Source organism: Kogia breviceps, chromosome 10 (genome assembly GCF_026419965.1).
Source record: "Kogia breviceps isolate mKogBre1 chromosome 10, mKogBre1 haplotype 1, whole genome shotgun sequence".
Taxonomy (NCBI): Eukaryota; Metazoa; Chordata; class Mammalia; order Artiodactyla; family Physeteridae; genus Kogia; species Kogia breviceps.
The window spans coordinates 15746068-15752067 of record NC_081319.1 but is presented as its reverse complement, the minus strand read 5'-3'; the positions used below and the strand labels follow the sequence as shown (position 1 = coordinate 15752067).

At 44.7% G+C, this 6000-nt stretch overlaps 1 protein-coding gene across 11 annotated transcripts in view; it reads left to right on the top strand.

Annotated features, from left to right (window-relative positions):
- Nucleotides 1-798: 798 nt before the first annotated feature.
- Nucleotides 799-6000, top strand: part of CHL1 (cell adhesion molecule L1 like) — a 202123-nt gene continuing 196921 nt past the window's right edge. For 6 of the 11 annotated variants that reach the window (XM_067043603.1, XM_067043600.1, XM_059075606.2 and 3 more), the window contains exon 1: nt 833-1030. The gene's annotated coding sequence lies outside the window, so the exon portion shown is untranslated. Of the gene's footprint in view, nt 1031-1868; nt 2076-6000 lie in introns of those variants that run through there. The other 5 variants (XM_067043605.1, XM_067043607.1, XM_067043604.1 and 2 more) reach the window with 5 other exon arrangements.

Genomic DNA, 6000 nt, shown 5'->3' with positions numbered 1-6000 from the left:
GAAAATATGATCACGGTGGAGAAAAAAATGAAAGGGGTATATAAACCACTTATACTGCAAAGACTGTAACTTTCCCAGATTAATTCTGGAATCCTAAAATAAAATGTGCTTTTTTTGGTGGAATTGATAAGGCATCAGAAGCGGCCTTTTGCAATGGAAATAAGCACATAGGGCTTTCTTCTACTTTATAATACTGAGTTAATACAGAATAAATAGGGAAAAAAATGTTAGGGAACAATATGGTAAAATTATAGACCGTAAGTGTTAGAACAATTTTTTAAAAATGATAACAGAAGAAGGTGCCTAAATTTATGTATACAATAATTTGGCAGTTTATGGAAGTAGCATCATTTGTAAAATAAATAGCACGCCCCATCACGCCTCTAAATGAGGAAGGAAAGCAAAAAGAATTATTTTTAATAGGTCCATGGCATCACACCCCTCCAACATGCAGCACTGAGAGAAAACCAGACTGGCGACCCGTGTCTGGAATATGTCCTGACTGGAACTCTCGGGAGGAGGAGGGGTTTCTTTAAAATTTCTTTTTTCCAGACAAAAGGGACAGCGATCTTTTGACCTCTTTTGACCATAGACGTGGAAAATGGCGAGCAAAGTTTGGGCTTCGTCCCTTGCTTTTCACCGTGAAATAAAAGTCTTAAGCCTATAACTCTCCCTGTCCCACGGGAGGGTGCAAAGGGGAGGAAAATAAGCGGCGTGGGTGAGGGGTGGCGGGGCAGAGCCAGCGGAGAGAGGAGAGGCGCGAACCAGCCTCTGCCGGGTGGGCGTGGAGCGGAGCGCAAGCCAGAACAGCTCCGCGTCCTCTCGGCCGCTGCCGGCGGTGGGCGGGGCGCGGCGGCATCTCCGCGGGCAGACCCGCGTGCAGATCAGCTGGGAGCGGCCGGCAAGAAACTCCCGTGGATCCGCCGGCAGCTGCTGGACCCCCACGTCCCTCTCCCGTTCCAAGCCAGCCTGAGGGAGAGGTCTCCCCGAGGGAAGGTACCGAACGGATCTGGTGCAGGAAGCGACTCAGGTGTGTCCGGGGTGAGGGTCAGTTTGCGTTTGTTTCGTTAGCCCTGGGGGCTCCCCAAATCTTTGAGTGAGACAGAAGGAGGGTAAGTGGTTTGCTCCTGGCAGGAGGGGGTCAACCCGTTGTGGGTCGGAGATGGTGCGCAATCAGGGCTCCGTTGTTGCACGAAGTAGGGTGGTCCGAGGTCCCTCAGCCTTAAGCCAGTTAGAGACACCCCCTTTCCCAGCCCCGCCCCCTGGTGGCTGAGGCTGGATTCAGACCCCTCCGGTCAGTCGGACAGAGTAAAGGGGTCCTCGAATCCTCCAGCCCCCACTTTCTCCGCCTGGTCACGGGTACGTTGTCTTTCCTCCAACCTCCCTTACCAGCATCTCTTCCTACCCTCTGGAGAGGATTCCAGACCCTCCTGGACATTCCAGCCCTCTCCCGAGAGGGGGCTGCGAGGTCCAGCTGGGCTTGGGGTCAGTCCTGGCTTCACTCCTCTCTGCCCCTTACCATCTCTTGGGTCGTAAACTCAGTTCTCTTCCACCAACACCCCCGCCCCACTGTCTTGCTCCCACTCTCAGGGGAGGATTCCAGATCCCGCTGGGGTTCGGTACGCGCCGCCAGCTGGAAAAGGGAGATCTGTGGACAGCGGGGTTGGGGGGCAAGAAAACTGGAGGGTTAGGAGCTCCACCTCCCCAGACCACCGAGGGGGCGAGGGGTCAGGCTGGGGGCGTGTTGCCATGGCTCCCTGGTAGCGAAGCTGAGGGAGCTAGAGATGCCAGTCATCGAAGGTCCCTTCTTCCTCTTTGTGCCTCTCCTCCTCCCTTCTTTTTTCTTTCTTTCTTTTTTTTTTTTTTTTGAGTGAGAGTGTGCGTGGGGAGGGAGCAGGGAGAAAGTGATTCATTTGGAGAGCAGGGACTGGAGCCAGGAGGCTGGGGAACGCTAGCCAGTCCCTTCATTCCCACTCCTCTTGCTCGCTGCGAGCCTCACTTTCTCATGCAACGGCAGGACTGAGGAATTCCTGCGACAAGCCAGGGCCCAAGAAGCCTCCGCCGCGCTAGCTCAGGTACCCACACCCGGAGCCGCGCCCTGGGGCGAGCGCAGGGTGGATGGTCGGGCTGTCAGCCGAAGGGTGGGCAGGGAAGGGGTGGGAGGTGAGCGGCTGAAGGCGGGGGTGTAGTGACACAGCAGGGCGGCAAGGCGGGGAGGCAGATCCAGGTCCAGCCCAACTCGAGGGGCGTGGGGCTTCAGCCCCGCCCGCGTGAGCTCCCAAAGAGCCCCCAGAGCTGGCAAGCGGCGCCTGGCACGCGCGTGCGCGATGGCGCGCTCACGGGAACGCCCCAGGTGGGGGGCACATTTGCGCGTGCGCGCGGAGGTGGGCAACTGGTGAGCCACCTGGGCTCGTGCGAGGCAAAGGCTCTCGCCGCGCTCACGTGCGTTCGAATTTCAGGTCCACGGTCTCTGAGATGTGTGCTTTTGGACGAGCACACATCTTTATTGTCCCCTTCCCTCAGTTTCCCCTTTTAAATAATAGGAATAATACCAATACCTTCCTTTTAGGGTTTTTGAGCGACTGGAATGAGATAATTCCAGTAGACAGTTTAGCTCAGTGTCTGATGCATAATAAACACTAAAAGTTATGGTTGCTGACGCCGTTACTTTTATTATAAGTTAGTCCTCAATTAGATATGGCGTGTTCTCATTACTCTGCATTTTTATTGAAGGCAAAATACTAATTTCTACTTTTGGAGACCATCAATTGACATTAATATTACTGGCCAGTCCTAGTCCTACAAAGCGTTGCTTTGGAGCAGATTGGAAGATATAAACTGACCAACCGGATGGAGAGAGAAGCTTAGAAAGCTTTTGGGGGAAACTTTTAGTGACAAGAAAAAAACAGTTGCTTTTACCGCTTTGTGTGTAAAAATGTTTCCTCTTTCACCTGCTAATGTTGCAATTGGCTTTGTCTTAATTTCATTCTCTTTATGATGGACCACCCTGTGGCTTTCAAAATTTAACTTGGTTCTAGAGTGTAGTGTATAACATGGCTTTCCATTTTATAGCCTTAAGTGCTGCAGTGGATTCACCTCTCGTAACGGTAGAGCACGCAGTGTATAATCATTCCTCACAAGCTCCTGAATATCGTCAGTGAATAAATGGAGACAAATAGTTATGTCTGGGCAGGTGTGAGAACTGGCTGGGAAAGTTCATTAAAATCTCTTTCCGAGCATGTTTGTACTCTTCACTGCAGAAGTGCAAGACTGTGATGATTAATCTGTGTTTTCCAGATTGTTCTCTGTTGCATCTTATGGGCCCTTCCCTTTAAAGAAAAGGCTACGGATGTTTATTACTACTCTTGGTTATAGAGGTGCTCCAACATTCCTCATGATGAGCAAACTATACACCCCACTGAGCTACTTACAGGTCTGACAGGATTTGATTACCTTAAAGTTAATTCATCTCATTAAATGAAGTAGTATTAAATTCATTTAAAAATTACTTGCTTATTAAAATATTGGCAAGTTTTGATGAATCTGAAGCAAGTAAAACCAGACAGATGTCACCATCACAAAGCTCATGATTTTACAAAATAGACCTCACCTAGGAAAATGTTTGCTGGATAGGAGCTTGATTTTTATAGTTAACCTCTGAATTCTTTGAAGATAGCAGGTTGTTTGACCCAAAATTGCTGTTTTGAAATATTTTAGCCTGATTCGTTTTTTAATGGAGAATTATAAATAAAAGTAATGATTTAAGACTGATTTAAGATTCTACTAGTTTTTATCTCATAAAAGAAAATTAAGTAATAGAGGGTGGCTAATGGCATTAGATTTGAAGAAATGAGTGTCAGGAAGCCCTGTGAATATCAATTCAGATAGCAGAATATTGATTCAAGTTTGACTTTTGCACGACAACCAACACCCCCTTCTTCACAGTGAATATGTCATCTTTAAAGGGTGCCTTGAGGAATTAGTATGACAGCTTGCCTGAAATTCATGTGATCATTTACACATTCTTTCCCAGGAGCATTGGCATTAAATGTTTCATTTATTGGAAACTATTTTGCCCTTTGACTTATGACAGCCAGCAGTGCCATAGAGTCTAATACTTTTTAGAAACAAAATTTAGCTTTTCACTATTTTGTATTTTCCCTAAAAATGTAAGCAGTGATGCACATGGAAAGTTTAAGCTAGGCTGAAGACAAAGGGTAACAATAAAAAACCATGACAGATCCAGAAGTGTTGAGACCTGAATCTCGGGAGCTAATTGACATGCTAAGGTATAATCTAGAGGACCAACTTGTCTCTATACCAAGGCTGTTTTCAATGATGTACTGTATTATCTGATTCAATCAGTGTTCCTTGTTATTTTTTCAAAACGAGACCGAGAATACTGTATTTTCAATTATGAGCATTTTGATTACAGCTTCATTCTAACTAATTCAGTATGAAGAGAATGCAATTATTATGGTGATTTACATACAATATGCTAAATTAACACAGCTAATGAGTGAAAGCCTAATATTCTTTCTTTTCATTCCTGGAAAAATATTGTGCTAAGCATTCTTTCAAAGAAAAGATTACATTATTCTCCAGCATTTTACGTCTACCTACAAGTAGAATTGGCATTGAGCCATTTTCTTTGCTATTAAAGTGAAATCGCTCACATTTTGGCAATTACGTTCCTCTGTCCCTTTTTGGGAGGGAGAGGGTAGAGAGTGGAAACAATTCCAATTTAATTAGTTATGGTGATTTCTCCTTTCTCTACATCTTTGCTGGAGGAAAGAGCCTGTATTTTCTGATTTTGGAAGCTGGTTAACACCTTAAACATTACTAATTACTGCAGTTTATTTTATGTGTTGCAGTAGTGTAGTTAGTTAATTATAGCTTTCTCATTAGCACCATGTAGAGAATAATGAATTAACACATCCCTTTGATCAAAAGAACATCTAAGTTTATCTTCTGAGAATAGAAGTGTTATTGTGTTAGGGAAAGTCACTGTAATTTTCTCAAGGAACAAATCGGTTGGAATTCTCTAGCACTGGGATAAGAAGCTTGATGAATGAGGGAGTAGAGCAGTGGTTGCTTGGCAACCTAACATTATTCTACAATTTCTCCTGGTATATTTATCCAGTAAACTAGAAAATTCTGTTTTGTTAACGAATGTTTTTAGTCAGTGCACAAATAGACCATAACTAATAGAGATTTTATGTATGGTGGATAAAGAATGATCCTGCTTACCTTCCCATTGTGTTTAGATAGTAAAAATACAGAGAGAGAATATTCTGTTTCCAGTTTTTAAAAATTTTCTGTAAAAAATGTTTACTTAATTTTCACATTAGTTTATTACTACCAAAAGATGGCAACTTGTTTACCTCTTTGGAAGTCCAGTTATTGGGAGTGTGTGTGTGTGTGTGTGTGTGTGTGTTATTTTTCAATATTTTTCAATAACAGTCAGAAATAAATTTCGAACTGAGATGAAGTCTTCAAAAGTCATGACTGACATGATAATTTGGTAAATTTAAGGGGGGCATAAACAATCAATCCAAGAGATACTGGGAGATGATAAGAATAATAAATGTGCTGAATGGCAAATATATAAATGCACTCTGTTCTTTGACCAGGGTTTCTTCTCCAGGCACTCTTATCACATTCTCTCCTCAGATGTTTGGGTGCGTCTCATTTCCCCTATAGTTGTGAAGTAGGAGCTTAGCAAAGCCAGCCATTGCCCATCTTTCAATCCACCTCTCCCTGACTCCAGGGACTACCATATACCATTTTCCTAGTCAGCCTGTGAATGTTAGTGTGCATCATTATTCCCTTCTCAGATGGCAAAATCTTTTGAGGGCACATGCTTCACTTTATGCATTGCAGAAACCCTACAAATTCTGGCACAGTGGGAAGCAAACTGGTGTGGCTGTAATAGGCTGTCAGGTTTCCAGATCCCATTCTGTGAACTCCTCAGTGTGTGGCCCTGGCTAAGTCATTTTA